Below are 23,650 nucleotides of genomic sequence, written 5' to 3'. Positions count from 1 at the left end.
TCATGTGAGTAACAGGTTAAGGGTGCAGGGAATTTGCTGTTTAGGTGCCTCCTGAACAGTTTTATCTTTCCTTTGTTTATCTTTGGAGAGTCATGACCAGGACATCTTGGCTTTAATGATGCTCCTGGTATTTGAGGCCACCAAGGCTGTTAGAGTACGAGTGAGCTAGAGGGTCGGGAAAGGCACACACCACACTCTTAATAGCTAACAAGTTGTGAGTGAAGATCCTGGGGGGCATTTACCCTTTTTAGAGGGGGCCTGACTGTCTCATTAGGACTGGAGGCCGAATGACCTCTTGGGGACCTAAGTAAAAAAGAGTATTAAGAGGTCAAACTAGGACCATACCCACCTGGCCTGTCTCCTTCCTGCTGGCTCTGGCCTGCAGCCCAGACACATTGGAGAGAGGCAGGTCTGAGGTAGATGAGCCAAGCCTTGGTCTGTCTGGAAGATACTGGAAGCTGGGCTATAGGTCAGAAGTTGTGGATGGAGGCCTGGGAAAGGGGGAGGAGGGCACCTCTCCTGGATGGGCTGGAAGGAGGTGGGAGGAGCAGCCCAGTGACCTGTTCCTGCTCTCTCCTGGCATAGCACGGAATGTTCTGGAATGTTCTGGGGGAAGTAGGTGGGGTCAGCTAGAGGAAACTCCTCTCTGAGCCAGAATTCTTGTAGGAGCAGGAAGTGTGCAGTTTCCTGCCTTGGCTGATAGCCCCGGGCCAGGTTTCATTCATCAGCAGGGCCTGGAGTCATCTAGGTCTCTCTTCTTCTTTTTTTTTTTTTAACTCTCCCATTTCTTGTAGGGTAGAGAAACCCATCAGTCATTCAGACACCAACTTGGCTTAAAATACTTTTTTTTCTCCTTCGAGAGCCTACTATGTGCTGGATACTGTGTTTGGAGCTTTATTCTCTTCTCCCGGTTCACCCTGGACAAACCTGGACAAGGTGGGAACACTTCACTAGTCCTGGATGATACCGTTGGTTAGTCGCAGCCTCTGACTCCAGACTCATCCCCGCCTGTTGGCCGTGGTAGCCAGACTGTGGACAGGATCTCTACCTTGGACAGAATACATTCCTGTCCACGCTCCTCTGTGTGGGTAGGGGCTGCCCTGCAAAACGGGGTGCTGGTGGCACCGCTCAGCATTCTGGTGGGATGTCCTGAGTCATGCTGTAGGTAAGGTTAGCTGCTGCTACCAGTGTTACATAAGACAGGAGTCTGTACTGTCCAGAAAATCAGTTTTACCTGAAGACATTTCTGGGAAAATATCACTGAGGGCGTGAGAGAAGCATTCCTTGAATTTTACAATAATAACTCTTATTGGGTTAGAATGTGAAAACTTGACCTTGGAGACATTTCCTGTTTGGACTGGCTGTTTCTGGCCACACCCCTGGGTCTGCACGTTGGGGGATGTTGTGTGCTGTGGGGAGGGGGAGTGTGTTGGCGCTCACTGTCCCTCTCATCGGCCTTACTTTGGGGAAGACTTGAGAATCGGGGTGCACTGCTTCCTGAGCATCCTCGCTCAGTCCAAAGTTGGTGCCAGAGGCTGTGACCTCCCTGCAGTGATTAACCTGCCCCAGCAGTTTCCTTCCTGATGAGTTCTCTGAGTCAACTTCCTGTTCTAAAATTTGGGGAAGAGAGGGAGCCTGGGAGGCCCCTTCCTTTGGCACTTCCTTTGACATTCCTGTCCCTGGATTGCCTGACCTCTGCCTGCCAGGATCCTGCCTCTCCCTGGAAGCCCTGGAGAACAGACTCCTCCTTTATGAAGTCCCCGGGGGACTGAGGCAGGGGAAGCTCCTCACTGCACCTTTTCTGGGCCTCATTGTTCTTTTGCAACTCTGACTTTTATTAGCACGGTCGGATTCATTTGGGATTCATCCTGTGCACCCTGCAGCACGTACTGGGTGTTCAGAGCAAGCAAAAATAGAGGTGACCCTGCTCCCCATGGGCCTCAGAGATTAACAGGTAAACAAAGAGATAAATGCACAGATTCAAATTATGATACATGCGATGTAAAGAAAGAATTGGGAATTTATACTGGTGACCTTTCTACTGCATTAGGCTGGGTCCCCAGGGAGGGCCACGTGGTGGGACCAAGTGAATGTTAGAGAAATAAAGACCCAACATGCGCATGCTGCGTCTAGCATGATACAGGTAGTTCACGGATAGAGCCTTCTGCAGGGAGTAACCCAGTGTGCAGATGTACTGTTAGCAGGGGGTGAGGGCCTTTCCCACCCATGAAGGTTGAATGGGGTTTTTATTTCTCTGTGGAGAAGAAAATTTAAAAATTAGAAAAAAATTTCCACAGGATATGGTGTCACACACCTGCAGCCCTAGGTACTTGGGAGACTGAGGCTTGAGGATCCTAAGGACAAGGCCAGCCTAGGCAACTTAGCAAGACCCTGTCTCAAAATAATGGAATGAGAGTAGAAATCAATGACAAAATAAAAAAACAGAAATTACTCAAAATAAAATAATTAAAATAAAGGGCTGGGTTGTGGCGTAGTGGTAGAGCACCTGCCTAGCATGCACAGGGTCCTGGGTTTAATTCCCAGTACCACACACACACACAACTCCACACTGGAGTACAGAGTTCCTCCTAAATACCCGCTGGATCCCCCAATTACCCATTATTAATATTTTGCATGATACTTTTATTACAATTGATGAGCCAATATTGATACATTATTATTAATTCAAATTCATAGTTTTCCTTAGGTTCCGCCCTCAGCTGTACATGCTGTGGGTTTCAGCAGGTGTGCCGGGACAGGTATCTGCCATTGTGGTATTGCAGAGAGACGTGGCTTCCCTGCCCTGGAGGCCTGTGCTCCGTGTACTCCTTCCCTCTCCGTCTCCAGATCTCTGAACTTCTTGGTTTCCGTACTTTTGCCTTTTTCAGAATGTCACACAGTTGGGATCATAGTTATGAAGTTCTTTCGGACAATTCTTTCACTTAACAGTATGTGTTCAAGGTTCCTTTTTTTTCCCAGGTAACAATGGCACATATACAACTTTATATAATAATTTGTAAAAAGTTGTACTCTGGCAACGTGATGCATTCCTTATCTTAGCAGAAAGCAAACCGTGTGTCTGAAAAGTCTCTTCTCAAGATTCGGAGCTGTGTGACCTTGAGCTTGCGTCTCGTGCCCTGAGAGCCCGTCTCCTGTGTAGGGCAAGGAGTATCTCACCCTCCTCCGGTGCCGACCCCCTTGCTGACAGCAGCCGGGCTACAGTTTTACCTGGATGTGGCTGCCCTTACAGACTGGCCCCTTTCCTTCTACAAAAAGGGAGTTCATAGGACTGAGAACCTTTCTCAGAAGTGGGTCTATATCCATTTGGTTTGGCTTCCATGAGTTTGCTGAAATCAAGGCTGCAGTTACTCAACATGAAATTGTGTTCATGGCTGTTGCTCTTCCTCTTTTGTGTCCTCACCATTGATATAATTTTAAGGCCATTCCTTTCTCTTTTTTGGGATTGAGGAATGGAGACCCACTCTCCACCACAGACTTGGCAGGCACTTCTTGTCGGTGGGTAGATGTCTGATAAGTGGTGGCAGATCCTCAGCGACAGCAGTTTTGCTCTGCAGAGCGGAGGCCTGGCATTTTGTTTTCTACCTTTCTGTGCTAAGTAATTAAGTCACTCCTTTGGAGTAAACTCCCCGCCGTATCAGAATTAAGGTTTCTTTCTTTCTTTTTTTTTTTTTTTTTTTTGGTGGCTTGCTCCATTTAGTTTACTTTCTTTTGTTTCTTGACTTATAATTTATACATGTATTATATCACCAAAATTTCACAGGCAGGTATTATGCATTGGTTCTAAGCTCCTAATTGCTGAAAGACAAAAGACATGTATGGATTTTGTGAATTAAGGCTTAAGTGTAATTGGGTCATTACTGTGCACATACCAAAACGGGCTTATCCAGTGGAATTGCTAGGCTTGCTAGGCGTGGTGCATGCCTGCGATCCTAGCGACTTGGGAGGCTGAGACAGGATTGCAAGTGTGAGGTCAGCCTGAGCAACTTAGTGAGACCCAGTCTCAAAAAGAAAATAAAAGAGGGTGGACTGGAGATACAACTCAGGGAGAAAAAACCTGTAGGACTTGCTCCACCGTGCTGCTTGTGGGATAAACTTCCTAGGAAAGGCCTTATACTAAAGCAAGCTTACACATATAGTCTGATCCAGTGACAAAACCTTAGTCCTCATAGAAAATATGAGTGTTCATATAAATTTTTACCTATGACTCAGAAATACTCCTAGTCTAACTCCATTAACAAAGGAGCCAATCCTAGAGAAAAAAACATAAATTAAATGAGGAGAAACTATTTCATTACTGTTCTGTAAGATGCCAGAAGGATGAGGTCTTGTTTTGGTATTTCTCCAACTAAAGAATAAAAGTCTAAAAAGTAGCTGGGCATGGTGTTGCACGCCTATAATCCCACTGGCTTGGGAGGCTGAGACAGGAGGATTGAGAGTTTAAAGCCAGCCTCAGCAAAAGTGAGGTGCTAAGCAACTTGGTGAGACCCTGTCTCTAAATAAAATAGAAAATAGGACTGGGGATGTGGCTCAGTGGTCAAGTGCCTCTGAGTTCAATCCCCAGTAAAAAAAAAAAAGAAAAAGTAAAAAGTCAGGAAAAACATATTCTCTTTGGGCTTCAAGATTTTAGTTCATGAAGTCAGGCAGAGTGGCACATGCCTGTAATTTTAGGAGGCTAAGGCAGGAGGATTGCAAGTTCAAGACCAGCCTCCGCAATTCAATCTCAAAATGAAATGAAAGTGGGTGGGATCATAGCTCAGTGGTAGAGCTTGCTTAGCATGCACAAGACCCTGGGTTCAATCCCCAGTACTGAACAAAGAAAAGATTTGAGTTCCCTGCAGGTGGTATTCAGAAGGGATGAAGGGAAGCAGTAACTTAGCGTGTCCAGGGAAGACGGACTGAATGGCAGTGGCAACAGGAGACCTGATCAGGTAGCTGGTAATCAGTGTTTTGGGTATTATTCTATGAAGCATACCCTGGGAACATCTGAAAATATTTGGAGGGGATTTGAAAGGACAAGAGGCCCATTTATCAGATGACTTCTTCTCTTAGTATATCGTATTGTGTTTCTTCAAGATGATGAGGAAAATAAAAATTGGTGTTACACACAGAGAAACATAGGGTGATTGTATTTTGGGTGTTTTAAAATTGCTGATTGCTTTTTTTGTTTGTTTTATTGTTGTTGTGAATTTTTGCAGTGCTAAGGACTCAACCCAGGGTCTCACACAGGTTAGTTAAGTGCTTTGCCACTGACCTACAACCCCAGCCCTGCTTGACTGTATTTTGAACCACGAAAAAAATTTTTTTGAAAAAACTTTATCCTTTATTATATAACATAACTGATCATATAGGCCTTTACATAAAAGAGATAATTTGTGATTAAACAGGTGTCTTGGTTTTTACCACTATGACTTCTCAAATGACAGAAGGAAACAGGGTTCTGTAATTCTCAAGACAACTGTATACATATAATCCTAGCAAGTCTGGAGGCTGAGGCAGGAGGATCACAAGTTGGAGGTCAGCCTCCACAACTTAGGCCCTGTACCTGTTTCAAAATGAAAAATAAAAAGGGCTGGAGTGTAGCTTGATGGTAGAGCACCCCTCTATACGTTCAAACCTTTATACGGGGGTGGGGGGACAAAATAAAAAAAAGCAAAAAACCCCCAGACACTGTATGTTTTCCATGGTAGTTTCATTTGTTTTGCTACTTCTTTTATGCACAGTGTGTTAAACGTCAGTTACTTTATTGTCAGTTCAGTGAAATAAAGATGCAATCAGCAGCAGAGTCTAATGTTCCAAGTTGTCCCATGGCAACTTTACTTCAAAGTGGACTAATAGGATAAAATAGATTCCACTTTCTCTTTCTCGTTTAGCAAAGACGAATCACTTCCCAGCCAGAGCAGAGGAGATGAAACCATTAAAGGAATCTCAGCTCAAACAACAGTGTCACTAGCTCATTTTTCAGTGCCGATTATATTTCGGTGTAGAGATAAACCACATTTTGTTTATTCTCCTGTTGAAGGAAATCTTGTTGCTTCCAAGTTTCCACAGTTATGAATAAAACTGCTAAAGACGTTAGTGTGCTAGTTCTCCTATAGACATAGCTTTCGTTTCCGTACCATTTGTGGATCATATTGTAAAAATACAATAGTTCCCCTTATTCATGGTTTTTCTTTTCTATTTCCAGTTACCCCTGGTCAACCATGGTCCAAAAATATTACTGTAGTGCAATGAAGAATTAAGATATTTGGGCTGGGTGTGGTAGAGTACACCTGTAATCCCAGCAATTTGGGAGGCTGAGGCAGGAGGATCACAAATTCAAGGCCAGCCTCAGCAACTTAGACCTTAGACTCTGTCTCAAAATAAAAAATAAAAAGGGCTGGGGATGTAGCTTAGTGGTAGAGCACCCCTGGGTTTAATCCCCAGCACCAAAAAAAAAAAAATTTGAAAAGAGGGAGAGAGACAGATATACCACACTCACACACCTTTTATTGCAGTATATTGTTTAAAATTGTTCTATTTTATTTAGTAATTATTGTCATTTACCTCTTACTGTGTCTAATTTGTAAATTAAACTTTATTAAAGGTTTACGCATTTCTAGAACACAGCATAGTATATGTCGGGTTTGATAGTATATGTGGGGTTTCAGGAATCCACTGCAGGTTTTAGACTGTATCTTCCTCAGATAAGGGGGACCGCTCTTATGTTTAGTTTTGTAAGAAACTGGTTTCCATAGTGGCTGCACCACTTTGCAGTGATTGAGGGTTCCTGTGGCTCCTCATCCTCACCAGCATTCGATGTTGTCATGGTCATGTTTTAGATGTTGGCAACACTAATAGTTGGGTAGAAGAATCTCATTTTTGTTGTAATCTGTAATTCTCTAATCACTCATGATGTTGAACACCTGTTCTATGCTTGTTTGCCATTTGTTTGCCATCTTTGGTGAGCTGTCTGCCCAGGTGTTTTCTTTTTGTGTGTGGTGTTGGGAATGAACTCGGAGCTACGTGCATGCTAAGCCAGAGCTCTGCCCCTGAGCTGTATCCCCAGCCCCTTTTCAAATCTTTTGCCGACTTTTAGCTGAGTGGTATGTTTTCTTACTTTTGAAAAAATATGACTTCCTCATTTAGGATCTAATTCAACGGTACCAATTTATTTGATAGGACAGAAAAAAAAAAAAAAAGATCATCATGTGTATGTGGGATGACTTTGATGGGGAAAAGCCTCCGAGCACACGTTGTTCTGTTTAGTAAGGAAGTGTCCTGAAAATGCTGAGGAGGTCAGGTGCCCCGTGGTTAAGACCTTGAACTCGGAGTTTAAATCCCGGGGCTTTGCCACTTAACAGACTAAGCTATTCACCTCTTGGAGCCTCAGTTTGCTGTCAAATAAGGATGTTAAAAATGTATCTCAGGGGCTGGGGTTGTGACTCAGTGGTGAGGCACTAGGTTTGATTCACAGCACCACATATAAAGAAATGAATAAAATAAAGGTTCATCAACAAATTAAAAAAATTTTTTAAATGTATCTCAGGTCAGGTGTGGTGGTGCATGCCTATAATCCTAGTGGCTCGGGAGACTGAGGCAGGAGGATCAAAGCCAGCCTCAGCAAAAGGCAGAAGCTAAGTAACTCATTGAGATCCTGTCTCTAAATAAAATACAAAATAGGGCTGGGGATGTGGCTCAGTGGTCAAGTGGTCAAGTGCCCCTGAGTTTAATCCCTAGTACCAAAAAAAAATTTATCTCAGCCTGGTGTAGTGACACACAACTGTAAGCCCAGGTCCTCCAGAGGCTGAGGCAGGAGGATCACAAGTTCAAGACCAGACTGGGCAACTAAGTGAAGCCCTGTCTCAAAAACTTAAAAGGACTGGGAATATAGCTTAGTGGTAGAACGCTTCTGGGTTCTATCCCCAGCACTGCTAAATAAATATATAAATAAATAAAATATATTTTAAGACAAAGCAAAAGGGACAGGGGAAAACCCCCTGTCTCATAGGGTTGCTTTGGAAGATAAAGGAGATGATTCTGGAAAGCAGTTGGCACCAAGCTTTGTAGATGGTAAGTGCTCCGTCAGTGGTAATTAACAGGCAAAACTTCAGTTCCCCTGGGACATTCTGTGTCTCCCTCTTGTCCTGGTCTTTGAGAGCCAGAGTCCACTAGAATTCTGTCTGTCCTTACAGGACAGAGTTGGTGTGTGTGTGCCAGGGGGAGTATGTCACGCTCCAAGAGGCATCCCTTCTCAGTCTCAGGGACCCTGCTGCTGGCTGCCTGTCACTTCATAAGTGTTCATGTTGTCACAAGCCCTGGGACTCATCCATTCATAACTCTCTGGCCACTTCTCCTGCCCACCATGTCTCCTGGGCTGCTGCTTCTCTTCCTCGCAGCCTGGCTACAAGTGTGGGCACCCCCACTGCAGCTTCTGTGTGGATGAGCTCCAGGGGGTTCGTTCCTGTTTTGAGGGAGTCCTGGTAAGAAGTCACAAAGGCCAGAAAGTGATCAGGTGGACAGAGTTCTCTCCACGGTGTCTCTAGACATTTTGGGCTCCTTGCATTTTTGGTGATGGTTTTGGGGGTTGGTTTTTTGGTGTGGCCCTGTTACCAGACCCTCCTGTCCCTCTCAGGGAGACCACGTGGCCTTTTCCTGAAACTGGCTTCTCTGCCAGTGTAGGCACCTTCGGTTCACCAGCCCTCTGCACTGCCCAGAAAGGAGCCCCTCTGGCATTTCCCACAGTACAGCAAGGGAAGGTCAGGAAAAGGCCCCCATTAGAGCGTGGACACAGAACTGTGCCTTTTTTTTTTTTTTTTTTTTTTGGTACTGGGAATTGAACCCAGGGGCACTTAACCACTGAACCCTGTCCCCAGCCCTTTTTAAATTAGAGACAGGGTCTCACTGAGTTGCTTAGGGCCTCGCTAAGTTGCTGAGGCTGGCTGTGAACTCTCAATCCTCCTGCCTCAGCCTCCTGACTGCTGGAATTGCAGGCGTGTGCCACCACGCCCGGCCAGAACTGTGCCTTCTTGTACAGCGGTCAGAGCAGGGGCAGGGCTGGCCAGAGGTCAGGGGTAAATTCTGTGAAGCCACTGCTCCCTCCTGCCAGGGAAGCAGAAGTTGAGTGTTTAGGGGAAGGGAGATATGTTACTCTATTTGCACTGACCTGCCAGGTTGTTGAGAGTCAGATAAATTCACTCATATGAGATGCTAGGACTCAGTGTGGAGGGAGGCTGTTGGCTGGTATCATCGTCATTGGCTTAGACCCTCTCCCAGTGCCCCAGGGTACTCCACTCCCACTCCCCCTACTGCCTCCCACCTCCCCACCTCCAGCTGCTTTGGCTCCCTCAGAGAAGTGCACATTTTGGAAGAGGGTAATCCTTAACCCAGAGAAATGACCTGGTAGTTCAGTCAGCACAGCAACCTTAGTTTATGCCTTCTGTCTGTGCTCTTCTGAGTATTGGGCCTTCCAAGGATGCTGACAATGGTGCTACTTACGATGACATTGATGGTGGTGATGACGGTGATAGTGATGATGGTGCTGGTGACGATGATGATGATGGCGACTTTGATGACCGTCCTGCCCTGAGTGCACACCAATATGGGTCCTGAACTGCTCGTGTTGCCTGTACCAGCTAGAGTTTCTCAACCTCAGTGCATTCACATTTAGGTTGGGTGATTCCCTGTTACAGGGGCTGTTCTGTGCGTTGTAGGAGGAGCAGCATCCCTGGTCTCGCCCCACTGGGTAGCAATCCGGAGCACCTCTCCCAATGTCTGTGGATATTGCTAGATGTCTCTTTGGGGATAAAATCCCCCTGACTCTGTACCCGATCTAATTTGTTCTTTCCAACAGCCCCAGCAGGCAGTTACTCATTGTACAGATGAGGCAAAGTAAGGCTCAGAGATGTGAATGAAGTTTCCCAGGGTCGCTCAGCAAATAATTCACAGAGCCAGAATGCAAAACTTGGACTTATAACCAGGGCCATTTATTTCCTCAGCCCCTTGGCAGAGCCACCTAGAGAACGTCCAGGTTGGGGTCTGCTTGGTCAACCTAGGCATCCAATGTCAAATTCCTTGGGAGCTAAGAAATACAGCGTCTGCTGCCTGTTTTCTGATTTGATTTGAACCTGAAGAGCTGACTGTATTTCTATGGAGACTCCACAGGTCCAGACCTGTGCCGTGCCAGAAGGCCCTCCACTTCCTTTAGACATCCTGTCACCCGTAGACCCCTGGGAGGAGGAGGAACAGGCACTAGTATGTTTTTCTGCAAATGAGGCCACCTAAGTTCACCGTCTGTTTTCTCCCACTGAGGTTGTGTCTAAGGTTATGGGTTGAATGTCGCAAATGAATAATTTATTATGATTAATTAGAACAAATAAAAAGTATTTTTCACTTAAAAATAATTCATTATGAAAAATTAAACACATACACCCAAGTCGAAAGAATTTGACTGGGAATACCTGCCTGCCCACTTAGACTCAGTCATGAACACTGTACTACGGTCCCTTCATCACTCAGTGTGTCCCTTTCCAGCTCAGCCTCAGCTCTGCCTTGTGGGTCACAGAGAGCACCATAAATTGTCTAGGAGGAGAATAAATTGGTAACATGGAGTAGTCATGAGACAAAGTTGATCTTCATTAATTGCATTGACGGAAGAGATAAAAAAAAAAAAAATCACAAAAAAAAGTTACCGAGTTTTTAGTCAACAGGCTACTGCGTAGATTGAAAGTAGTTTAAAATGTCACCCAGGGCTGGGGATGTAGCTCAGTGGTACAGCACGTGCTTAGCATGTATGAGGCCCTGGGTTCAGTCCCCAGCAACCCCCCCCGCCCCCCCCTGCAACAAATGTCCAGGATTTAATTGATGCTATCTTGAAATAAAGAAATAATACAGGGCTGGGCTGGGGATATGGTTCAGTTGGTAGAGTGCTTGCATTGCAAGCACAAGGCCCTGAGTTCAATCCCAGCACCGCAAAAAAAAAAAAAAAAAAAAGAAATAATACAAAGAGGGGCTGGGGTTGTGGCTCAGTGGTAGAGTGCTCGCCCAGCACGTGTGAGGCACTGGGTTGGATCCTCAGCATCACATAAATAAATAAATAAAATAAAGGTCCATCAATAACAAAAGAAAAAATTAAAAAAAAAAGAAATAATACAAATACATACTTTCAACCAATACAAGTACAAATTGCTTGATAAAACCAAGGCTACATTTTGGCCATGAAATTCTAGATTACTGTACTTGGTTTTCCTTTTGTGAAACCCTCTTATTTATTTATTTGTTTGTTTGTTTTTTCAGAAATAAGCAAAGACCTTGATAGACAGTTCCCACTCTTATTCCTTCCTCAGAGATTCCTTCTCCCTCCAGCCCAGATCTGTGGAGTGGGGGAGACCCACAGTCATGTCTTGGCTTACCCCCCCACACTCTTCCCCACCCTCTTTCTCAAGGGCTTCATGTGGGGGAAGGGGTATTCTGCAGGCACCTCCTTGGGGACAGATCGCTTGGCCTCTTGGTATAGGCAATTCCGAACAACACACACCTTTATAATATAAAGTTTTTTTAATCATGAAAAATTGGGGGGATTTTTAAAGCTTCTCATTTTGAAATAATTTCGGACTTGCAGAAAATTTCAAAAATGCTCCAGGGAATTACTGTACACCCTTTACTGAGCTTCTCCTGTTATATTTAGAACCTTAGCTCCTCATTTATTTTTCATGACCTTGATGTTTTTGAAGAGGACTGGTCGGTTATTTCGTAGCATGTCCCTTCATTCGAGTTTGTCTGATATTTTCTCATGATTCGGTTGAGGTTTGCATTTGGGGAGAATTCCTCAGAAGGACACTGGGTCCTCAGTGCATCAGATCAGGGGCCTCATGATGTCCATGTTTTATCCCTGGGGGTCTTGATCTCCATCACTGGGGCCACATGGTGTCTGCCAGTTTCCTTCACTATAAAGGTACTAGTTTTTCCTTTGTAATTAATACAAAGGTAGGAGAGACACCCTGCAACATCCTGCTTCTCCAAGTGTGCCTACTAATTTCACTTCCATCAGTGGATCTTGCCCATAACAATCAGTACTATAGTGTTTTGTTTGTTTTGGTACCAGGGGTTGAACCCAGGAGCATTTAACCACTGAGCCACATCCCAAAAGCTCTTTTGTATTTTATTCAGAGACAGGGTCTCACTGAGTTGCTTAGTGCCTTGCATTGCTGAGACTGGCTTTGAACTCTTGATCCTCCAGCCTGATTACAGGGGTGCACCACCCTGCCCAGCCCTAACTACTATAGAGTTCTAACGGTGATTTGTCTATTTCCTTCATTCCTTCTACATTTACTAATTGGAACTTTCCCGTAAGAGAGGACTGTCTCCTCACCTGTATTTTTTCACATATCATAGACTAGATATTTGGTTTTATGGGTTATAATTCAATAGTATTCTTCTATTTTGTTCAGATTATTCAAACTTTAGCCACCGACAGCACATTATGCAAGTTTTTTTTTAAATGAAAGCTTTCAGCCATTGTGGAAAAATCTGAAGAGCAACACAAAGAACCCCTGTCGCCTTCCTCCTGGATTCTAGTGGTTCTTTGAACTTGACTGCAGTTGCTTTCTTGCTTCTCCCTCCGCTCCTCCCCTTTCTCCTCCCCTCTCCTTCCTCCTCACGCAGTGTTTTCACAAATGCACCATCTGTTTGGTTTTTTGTTTGTTTGTTTTTTTTATTTTTAATCAGGGTTAATTTGCAGTTAATCTGTCCCCAGACTATTGGGACAGACTATTGTGAATTGACAGTAAAATGTCAGTGGCCAGCTCCTCCTGCCCTGGATACAGCCTGTGTGGCTGCTGTTTAGGTCTCAGATTCCTTCTTTGTTTTGCCACTTTTTTTTTTTTTTTTTTTTTTTTTTAACAGCTTTGAGATACAATTCACACGCTATACACTTTACTCGTATTTAAAGTGTTCAATTCATTGTTTTTTGTTTTGGGGAGACGGGGTCTTGCCCAGGCTGGCCTTGAACTCTCCTCAGCCTCCCAAATAGCTGGGATCATAGGTGAGCAACACTACACCCAGCTCTTTGTTTTTGTTTTTGGTACCAGGGATTGAACCCAGGGACACTTAACCACTGAGCCACACCCCCAGCCCTATTTTGTATTTTATTTAGAGACAGCGTCTCACTGAGTTGCTTAGCACCTCGCTGTTGCTGAGGCTGGCTTTGAACTCTTGATCTCCTGCCTCAGCCTCCCGAGCCATTACAGGTGGGGGCCATGCACCCTGCTCTCATTGGTTTTTAATATGTTCATAGTATGTGTGAACATCACAGTCAGTTTTAGAATATTTTCATCCCCATAAAGAGAACCCTGTATTTCCAGCCGTTGTTTTCAGCTCACCCCAATAAGCCTTGGGCAACTGTTAGTCTACATTCTGTCTATAAATTTGCCTATTCTGATCATTTCATTTAAGTGAAATCATATAATACGGTCTTTTGTGACTGGATTCTTATAACGTCTTCTGGAGGTTCATTGTGCTGTAGCATGAATGAATATTTCCTTTCATTGCCAAATAATATTCCTTGCATGGTGATCCCACATTTTGTTAATCCCTTCACCTGTTGATGGATATTTGGGTTGTTTCCACCTTTTGGCTATTAAACATAATGCTGCTGCAAACATCTGCACAGAAGTTTTTGTTCAAACACCTGTTTTCAATTCTTTGGATTTTTTTATTTTCAGTCCTGGGGATTGAACCCAGGGTTGCTCTATCACTGAGCTACAACCCTTAATTATTATTATCATTATTATTGTTATTTTGAGACAATTCTCAGTGAGTTGCTGAGGCTGGCCTCAAACTTGCAATCCTCCTGCCTCAGCCTCCTAAGTCGCTGGGATTATAGGCTTGTGCCTCTGTGCTCAGTTCTGTTTTCAGTTCTTTTGGATATATATGTAGGGGTGGAATTGTTGGATCATAATTCTAAGTTCAACTTTTTGAGAAGCTCCCAAACCATTTCCCACAGTGGTTGCACCATTTTGCATTCCCATCCACAATGCACAAAGGTTCATTCTCTGCACGTCCTGGCCAACGCTTTAGCCTTCCTTTCTTTGATTAAATCCACCCTTGCAGATATGAAATAGTATCTCCTTGTGGTTCTGATTTGTATTTCCCTGACAGCTAACAATGTTGATTTCAGGGTCCTTATGTGTCTCCTCTGTTGACATCCCTTGCCCATTTTTAAATTGTCATTATGTTGTTGTGAGAGTTATTTATATGTTTTAGACACCAAACCCTATCATATATATGACTTGCAAATATTTTCTCCCATTCTGTGGGTCATCTTTTCACCCTCTCAATATTATCATTTGATCCCCAAAAGTTAATTTTGATTAAGTCTAGTTTTTTCTTTTTTTTCTTTTTTACTTATATTCTTGGTGTTATCTAAGAAATCACTGCCAAATCTGAAGTTGTGAAGATTTACCCCTGTGTTTTTTTTTCTAGGAGTTTACAGTTTTAGTTCTTCCATTAAGGCCTTTGAACTCTTTTAAGTTAATTTTTGTAACCAGGGTGATGTAAATAAGGGTCCAACTTCCTTCTTCCATCTGTGGCTCTCCAGCTTTCCCAGCAGCATTTGTTGGAAGACTAATCTTCCTGCATTGAATAGTCTTGACATCCTTATTGAAAACCAGTTGGCCTTACATGTTCAGGTTTTGTTCTGGATCTCCTCCTCTCCCCACGTCCCGTGTTTCTAGTCCTATCTGGGCATGGGGTATGTCCTACTCTCAGGGACAACAGGAGAGGTCAGACACAGTCACAAACCACTGAACTGGGAGATACTGGGAAGAAGTAAAAATAACCTTAATGCCAAGGAGGGGGCAGTTGCTTGAGGCGGAGGCAGTGGGTGGGGAGTGGGCGGAGACACAGGCTTGGGGGATGATGCCAAGTGTTCCTGTTCGGAGACCAATTTGGCATGGAAGGTAGAGCTTGTGGATGGCTGTGAACTTCCAGGTGAGGACCATGGGCTTGATTTGAAATCGCCTAAGCAGAGTGGAGCCTTTGGAGGCAGAGTAGGCTGGGTCTGAGCAGGGGAGGCGGAGGCGGAGGCAGAGGAACCCTTAGGATCATAAGGTGCCTCAGATCTGGTGAGTACCTGGCTCAGATGGTGGGCAGCGTGTGGAGCAGGGGTTGTCTTTAAAAGATCTCAGACCTTCTCAGAGACGCCTCCCTTTAGTCTCTCTGCTTTGTGGGCCGCGGGGGTGGGGGGACAGTGTCAGCAGCACTGCAGGCCAGTCTCACAGTCTGTGCACCTCAATCCCAGCTGTTGCCTGCCCTGGGCAGCCACACCAGCGTCCCCCCTTCCAGGTTGCTCTGGCCCAAGTAACCCCGAGCCTTCTCAGAATTCCTCTTTGGCCAGTTCCTGCCCAACTCAGTTTCTGTGAACTCCTGGCACACTCCTGAGTGCTGGGCGCGTGGTAAATGCTGGGGAAAATCCCCTGGTTCGTTGCTTCGATTAGGCAGTACTTGCTGCAGAAGTACTGGAGGCAGGAAAAGGTGAGAGAAAGCACCTGGGCTCAGACCAGTAAGTTAAGTCAAGTGAGGCCCTAGGTGCCAGCCCTGTGGCATTGAGCAAGGGATTATGCCTCTCAAGGGTTGGTTTCTTCAGTGACCATCATGTCACCCTTGGGCTTATGATGGTTCCAGTTGGTCAGCTCATGGCAGGTGCCAGCACCTGGTGCTGCTGGCTGCTCTCTTCCTGATTTGGTAGTTCGGGGGCAGGCCAAGCAGTGCACACAGGCAGGGGTGGTTTTTATTTGACGGCTCCTCTTAAGCCTTGAAAACTCCTGGCGAGATGCCATGGGTTCTGTTTGACCCTTCCCCGTGTTCACCTGCTATGTACCAAGCCCTGGTCTGGGGTGATCCCCTTTCTGACTCTCAGGTGGCCCCCACTGCCACCTGAGTCCTTGGCAATGGTTGTTCATGATGGCATCCCCACTTATTTGGCGTCTGAACCTCTGCCAGGGGCACAGGGAGTGTGTAGCAAATGGACAGCTGGTTCCCAGGCAGTGCGGTGCTTGACCTTGGAGTTGGAACAGAAAACCGTCTGTTTGTGTTTCCATGAATGAGAGGGGACAGCTGGCCCGCAGATAGCAGGCTAAGTCAGTTGGGGGTTGCCTTGGCTGCTGACTTTAAGCAAACAGCCAGGACCAGGGGCTTGGGCAGGAGAAGGATGGAGAAGAACCTGGCAGTGTCCCAGGAGAGCCACCTGAGAGCTGGTGGCTGGGTGGACTGTGCAGAGGCCACTGTGGGAGGTGGCAGTGAGGGAAGCTGCTCCCCAGACCTAGAGTCTGCCCTGTCAGCAAACCTGAGGATTGGGTCTACTGGCAGGTAAGGAGGTGTGGGTCAGGTTTCTTTCTAGAGGTGTCTCTGCTTCATGGAGAGGTTTCTCCTGGGCTCCTTAAATAACAACACCTAGGTGTGAGCTAGAATCAGATTTCCTTTGCAAAAATTTAGTTTGCCTGGGACTTTCCAGACCCACATAAATCACACAAATGAAAGCAGGTTGTGTTTTTGCATTAAGAGACAAACAGAATTAATGACCCTCACTGTGTGTCCCCAGCCAGGTGCTAGGCAACCCCTGGAAGAATTTGGGCATTTTCTGAGTGAAGACTTGCTTACCCCGGTGACTTGATATTATTTCCATAACTGTTTAGCTAAGTTCTAATTCCATTTCCTGTTCTTTCTTTTTTTCTTTTTTTTTTTTTTTTTTGGTGCCATGGATCCTTTTTTGACATTATGGTGAAATAGTAGCTTAAAATTCACAAATAAGATTCAGAGGAAACCAATTATATTGACTTATTAGAATAATTAAGAAAGCTTGTGATATTGTAATCCATGTGCTACTTTGTTGATGTTAAGCAAACAACCTTATAGTAGGTCCACTATTTTAATTTTTAAATATTTATAGCAACGAGTGTAAATATTTTAAGGTATCCGCTACTCTTCAGTGTTTATAGGAAAGAATCTGTTATCCTTTTGATGACCAGGGCACAGGGACAGACAATATTTCTCATAACTAAAAGAAATAGAAAATTTCAGTTGCAGGCTAGTGAAAATAAAGGTATATATTTTTCCCCATCTAAATTCATGGATCCTTTGTTAAGAACCCCCATGACAAGCAATAATCAAAGGAGGTTATTTTCTTGAATCTTCTCTTTGTATCAACTATAATATCTCCTGTCCCCAAATTTAGACACCTCTCCAGATCCATGGCATCTCCAGGCGGGGGCATTTTAGACCAATATAATCATCTGTGTGTGCACTGCACCTGTGTCCACCTACACCCTAGATGGAGTTCATGTTATGGGTTGAAATGTGCCCCCCAAGCTGGACATGGTGACTCATGCCCTGTACCAGCTACTCTGAAGACTGAGACAGGAGGACCCCAAGTGCACAACCAACCTGGGTAACTTTGTGAGACCCTGTCTCAAAACAGAAAGGGCTGGGAATGTAGCTCAGCGGGTGAATCCCCACTACCACACACACACACACACACACACACACACAAAAAAAAAAAAATTAGAAAAGAAAAAAGGAAAGTGTCTCCCCCAAAGAATCTGCTGAAGTTCTAACTCCCAGTACTTTCAAAGAATATGACCTTTGGAAATAGGATCACTGCAGATGTAATCAGTTAAGACGAGATCATTCTGGAGTAGGATGGGCCCTTAATCCAATATGACAAGTGTCTGTTAAAGAAGAGAGACACAGAAAGGAGAGCCCACCTGAAGAGAGACGCAGGGACAAGAACACCTTGCGAAGCTGAAGACAGGCTCTGGGAATGCAGCTGCAGACCAGGGGTTGCCAAGGTTTGCCTGCAAGCAACAGATACTGACACACAGGCTCGGCACACATCCTTCCCTGATTCGTCAGAGAGAGCTTGGCCCTGCTGATACCTGGACTAAGACTTCTAGGTTCTAAGTCCCGCACGGTGGCATGCGCCTGTAATCCCAGGGAATTGGAGGCTGAGGCAGGTGCCAGCCTCAGCGATTTAGTGACACCCTATCTCAAAATAAAAATAAAGGGCTAGGGATGTAGCTTAATGGTAAAGTGCCCCTGGATTCAATCCCCAGTATTTTTTTTTTTTATAAGGACAACTAGGTTCTAGAACTGCGTAAGCCACAAAGTGCATCGTACTTTAAGAGACAGCATGGAGTGGGGGACACACTGCATGGTGCCAGGGGGAATGGAGGCTGCTCTGGGGCGGGAAACCAGCCCGTGAGGCTTCCGTCCTCCCTGGGCCTTCACAGAGTGACCAGCGGCAGGAGTCTGGTTACTCTGGAGTCCCTGCCTTGATTACCTGCCCTGTGTCAGACCTTTCAGAAATAACAAAAGTAAGCTACGCCTCTGGGAATGTGTGGGCAGAGCATGCAGCTCCAGGGAGAGGGGGAAGAAGAAGGATATTTTGCATCTCATTTCTGGTGGAGGCTTTGCATAGCATGTCGGCCTGGGAAGAAGAAAATGGTTTCCAGTTAAAGAGACAGGAAGGGATTTGGGGCCTACTGGAATGGGTGCCTCAAGCTATTAAAGTTTCCTGAAATTTTACTTTCCTGGGTTTAAAACAAAAACAAAATGCCCCCACAGCATTAAGTGAGATCTCCTGTATGTGTACCATGTGAGTCTTAAGGGGTACAAAAAAAAAAAGAAACCAACCTGGGCTTTGCCTCACAAGAAATGGCACTGAGGTGGCTGGGGCCCAGGCCTGGTGCTCAGCAGCGCCTGGTGAGTGTTGATTGAATGTTGCAGTGAACCCAAATTTTGCTCTTTCTTGTCCTGCTGAGGACAATAATAAACTCTTAGGTCTGTGACTGAGTCAGGATGCACCAGTGGCATGGGTCATGGGGTGTCCAGGATTGACTGATCCTCCAAGGACGCAGCAAAGGAGGGTCCAGCAGTCTGAGCGGTGGCTTGGGGACTTCGAGGGCCCACCTAAGAGGAGGAATCTTAGTGGGAGCTGCAAAGATGGGTAGGGCACCCTTGTTTATCTATTACTAAATCATTCTTTGAGGATGATTCAAGAAATAAGCCCTCTCACAATCCCTCCTCCTACTCTGACCTGTGAACGCTGCGTTTTCCATGGTTGGAATGTGGCTGTGATTCTGTGTCAGCTGTTCAATTCCACTTCTGGCACCTGATCATGCTGTGTACCCTTTCCCAGGTCATTTGCTGTTTTGGACATTGCCCATGACATTGTGTCTGGATATATGGCATGGCTGACCATTCCTCAAGAGTTGGAGTCCTTTCTGGAAATCCTGTGGTTTTGGCGGGGTGGGCCAGAAGCAGAAAAGCAAGAGCCATTCAGGGGGTGGGCCCGTGTGTGGCTGAGATGGTGAAGGAGGTTGGGTCTGAAATTCCAGGTGGAGGAGGCTGGGCTTATTCCATGGGCCACAGTGAACTCTTCAGGGTTCGTGTCAGTTCCGTAAAGATGTACTAGACACTTGCCATGCTCCAGGCACTGTGCCAGCCTAGGGACATCTAGACACATCCCCAGAACCATGGTCTTTATAGAGATAGCAGAGCGAAGACCCACAAGGATACAAGCAGGAGCACTGAGGAGAGGGAAGTGGGGGTCAATTCGGATAGGGCTCAAGTAAGGAGGAGCTGGAGAATGTTCACAGCAGGTGGGCTGGGCATCTGCAGCGAGACGGGAGGAAGAAAAGGAGTTCAACATGAATGATGCGGGGACAGGGCTGAGCACCTAGAACACGTCCAGGTCCCAGTGACTGGAGCCTGAGTTTTGTGCAGGGAAGTGGTGGCAGGTGAGAGGGGAAGGATATTTGGGCCAAGTCATGGACAGCCTCAAGTACAGCTTGGGTTTTTTCCCTGTGGTAGCAGGGAGCCATTGAAGTTTTTGAGAAGGGGAATCACACAGTCTAACCCAGATTGTAAGGAGAATTTCTCTGGCTGCACATGAAGAGGGGCAGGGTAAGCCCCAGGAAGTTCAAAGACCTGTTAGGAAACTTTCCCCACCATCTGGGCAAGAGAAGAGGAGAAGTGGATGTGAGAAGAGGATGGGAGAGCCACCCGGAGGAGGCAGATCTGGCAGGATGTATGATGACAGGGCAGAGTTTTAGGGACATTTGTCAGGCACTGGCTTCCCCGGGGCTCTTGTCTCATCTTCGGAATTTACTCAGGTTCTGCCTTATGCATAATGAGCCCAAGACGCTTCCAAGTGAGTGGTCCCGTCAGGTTTCAGACAGGCCTTGGAGGCTGCCTGTCTGAATCTTTCATCCTCCCAGCAGGGCTGACAGATGGGGAAAATGTTGATGTCTGGGCTCACCTTATCTCATGGCTATCACCCTGTTTCCCGTATCATAGTAACAGAGCAGATGTCAAGGCCTGTTGCTAAGGGTTCCCTGGAATATTAATAACTGGGTGTAGAACGGAGGGCTTTCACACAGTGCCTTTGAGGCCCTCGGAAGCACCAGCTTGGTGGCAAGTATACTTTCATATTTATCCTGGCTTTTTCTCCTTCCTTTCCACCCTCCTCTTCTCCCCTGTCACCCCTGTCTATGCACAGCTAGCTGTCTTGGGGTGGCAAACTTGGCAATAGCAAATATACAACCTCTCTCCCTCCCACACCAGGGCAGACATGACTAATGGATCACCGCATTCTTTCCCATGGAGGCTGAGACGTCTTTGTCATGCGCTCTCCAAGCGGGGGCTCAGATGAAGCCTGTTTCCCAGCCTCACAGATGCGACCTGCTCATGCCCAGCTCCTCCCCAGTGCCCTGTCCTCTTCCCCAGGCATGTGGTGGGGAGGGGAGTGGGTTTTGCCGTCCTCCTCTGTTTGCCCCATAGCCAGGCTTTTGGTCTTTTCACTGCAAGTGGAAAATTAACTCAGGATAGTTCAGGAAGGGCTTTTAGCTGGATATTGAGGCCAGAGTAGGGGTTTTATTTGCCAAATGTCATTTGTTAGATATTGCCATGATAATGCTGCAGTGGCTGTAAGTGCTTGAGCTCTCTCTCTGTGGCTGTTAGGAACCAGGGTTGTGTACTTGCTGGTGGCCTGTGTTCACCCTTGCATGTTGGTGTCCCCTCCTAGGCACACGGCTTCCTTCCAGCCTTCCCCTGCCTGCCTCTGTCTTGCTCTTCTCTTACTGGAGATGGTCTGTCCTGTCCATACCCTCATGCCTGGGCTTGCGGATTTGTTTCTGTGAGGGTCTTTCATGGGGTCCCACTTGCGACTTCATCAAGGCAGACCCCTGGCCAAGCAAATGCCTGCTGTCACGGCTGCTTGCACCCCACGGCTCCATGCAAGTTGGTTCATTTGGGACACACCCTGGAGAGTTCATTGGCTCAGTTGTATCCACAAAAGCATCTCTGAAACGAAGTCAAGGAGGTGAGAACACCTGGGTCCGAAGGAGGAGAGAGAGCAGCACCAGAGAAAAGATGGGAGTAGTAGGAGCTGTCTCAGGAGGTGGGTTGCCTTTGTCTCTGACCCAGTCCCCTTTGCGGACAGAGGTGCCACCAGTGTGTGTCATGCTTCTCTAAGGGCAGGTGGTTTTGCCCTCTGCGCGTCTGCTTCCAAGTCTGGTGCACGCTAGAAGCAGCTGCAGATGGGTCATATTTTCATATTCTGTTATAGCTATTTCAAGTTTGGAAGGTTGGGGGTTGAACAGCAGTTTTCCTGAGATAATGACTATTCGTGCTGCTCTGAGCATCACAGAAATATGCTTTCAGTGTCCTCACCAGGACCCCATGGGGAGGTCTTCACCCCATTTTTTTTTTTTTTTTGGTGCTAGGGATTGAACTCAGGGGTGCTCTACCACTGAGTGACATCCCTGGCCCTTTTATTTTTTATTTTGAGACAGGGTCTTGCCAAGTTGGCCAGGCTGGCCTTGAACTTGTGATCTTCCTGCCTCAGCCGGCCCATGTCCCTGTTTAGTGGGGAATATTCTGCTGGCCAGCAGCTACATGACCTGCCTGGACCTCTTGGTCACCACTCAGAGTGCTAAAACCAGTACTGGCTTTATTGACTCTTAGTCCACGAAATCTGTTCAGGAGGTAGAGACCTTCTTTCAAGTGGATACGAGTGTTTGCAAAGAGGCCTTTCCCCCCACCCCCAAGGTAAGCAATTAGTGCACTGTACGTGTTATTAAAACCAACTAATAGGAGATCTAGAGATAGCTTCTTGCATCTCTTAGTTCTGAGGTCAGAAATACAAAATCCACATCAGGCCAACAGGGCACAGCTGCCTCCAGCCAATTTCTCATGATGGACAATTCTAGATGCACTTTGGAAAGAACGGGCAGGAGGCCTGCCTGCAGCTGACAGCTTTGAGTGGCTGTGAACATTACCGTAGAAAAGCTGACTCAAAAGTACGTTTCCAAAAAATGCACATTTCCTTTCCCTTTTGGGAATGTATCCTAAGGAAGTCATCAGAGATGGGCACTAGGATTTATCTCCCAGGATATCCATTTTAGTGTTGAATATATAGAGCAAAATTGGAAATCATCTATGTGTCCCCAAACTGGCCTCTGTTTCCCTCTAAGCCAATTCCCTCCCCGCCTTTCCCCCTCTCCCTGGTTGGTGGTTTCACATCCCCACTTTTTCAACCACCTTCTTTAAGCCCCTGTTTTGTTGCCTCAGAAATTAATTTTTGTCCAGTTAATTATTGCCATGAAGAACAACGTACAGCACATATTTAATACATGTAATATTGCTCTTTAGAAATCTGGAGGAAAATGGTAGAATATATCCATAATACTAAATTATAGTTAAAATCATACTTTTGAAGAATTTTAATAATGTGGGAGAGTATCAAATAGTAGAAAATAGTAAATGATGTAAGTAGTAAGCACCCAATTTTATTAAAAATCTGCATTTACATACCAAGGAAATATTGGAAGATGTACCCTTAAGATGTTAAGAGTCATCATGGGGGGTGGGTGATGAGTGAATTTGGAGGCATTTTCTTTATACCATCCTGTAGTGCCCAGGAAATGGCCAAGTGAGGTTGTATAATGACGGTTGCTGGGTGGGGGGGCAGTCCCCCCTGATTGCAGCATTTGCCTAGGTGACTAATGCCCAGGCAATAAGCTTTTGACTTTAGGGACAGAATTGATCTCCCTTTAAGAATGTGTTTATTTTTTACAAACCTGGTTCCAAAAGTTGCCCAAGGCATATGAGCCTCTATCCTGGAAGAATTTTCTCAGGAAATTATCACAGACCCCTCCTGTTCCTGTCCCTCTGCTAGAGCCCCTTTAGTCTCTGCATTACAGACTGTCTGAGTGTCTGTCTGTCTGCCAGCCTGGCCAGCTGGGTGCAGCTCCATTCAGCTTGTCTCACCCAGCAGAGGTCAACATGGCACCAGGAGGCTGCAGCTTCCTGGCACAGGAAGGGCTGGTGGGTGCAGCAGCCCCTGGGCGGGTAATCAGCTCAGCTGTCAGACGGAGCCGCCGCCACCACTGCCGTGCGACTGACTACCCCGTAGGGAATCCCCAGGAACAAACTGCCTGTGAGTCAACAAGTCACAGAGCGTGCTAGAGTCCCCTTCTGTTCTTCGCACGTCTGGTCTGTTTCCTGAATCCCTGCTTGTCTGCTCAGGGCCTGTACTGGGCCCCTGGGATGGTGAGAGGGGGATGCAGGGCTTCCAGGGAGCCCATGGCTCTTCCGG

At 46.1% G+C, this 23,650-nt stretch overlaps 1 protein-coding gene across 9 annotated transcripts in view; it reads left to right on the top strand.

Annotated features, from left to right (window-relative positions):
• The window catches only part of Rph3al (rabphilin 3A like (without C2 domains)), a 153,597-nt gene that overhangs the window by 39,249 nt on the left and 90,698 nt on the right, over positions 1-23,650 (top strand). For 2 of the 9 annotated variants that reach the window (XM_047544628.1, XM_047544620.1), the window contains exon 1: positions 14,948-14,985. The exons of 3 other annotated variants lie outside the window; for them this stretch is intronic. The gene's annotated coding sequence lies outside the window, so the exon portion shown is untranslated. 4 more of the 9 variants (XM_047544625.1, XM_047544622.1, XM_047544626.1 and 1 more) reach the window with 4 other exon arrangements.

Source organism: Sciurus carolinensis, chromosome 3 (assembly GCF_902686445.1).
Source record: "Sciurus carolinensis chromosome 3, mSciCar1.2, whole genome shotgun sequence".
In the NCBI taxonomy this organism is placed as follows: Eukaryota; Metazoa; Chordata; class Mammalia; order Rodentia; family Sciuridae; genus Sciurus; species Sciurus carolinensis.
This window is presented reverse-complemented; position numbering and strand designations above follow the sequence as displayed.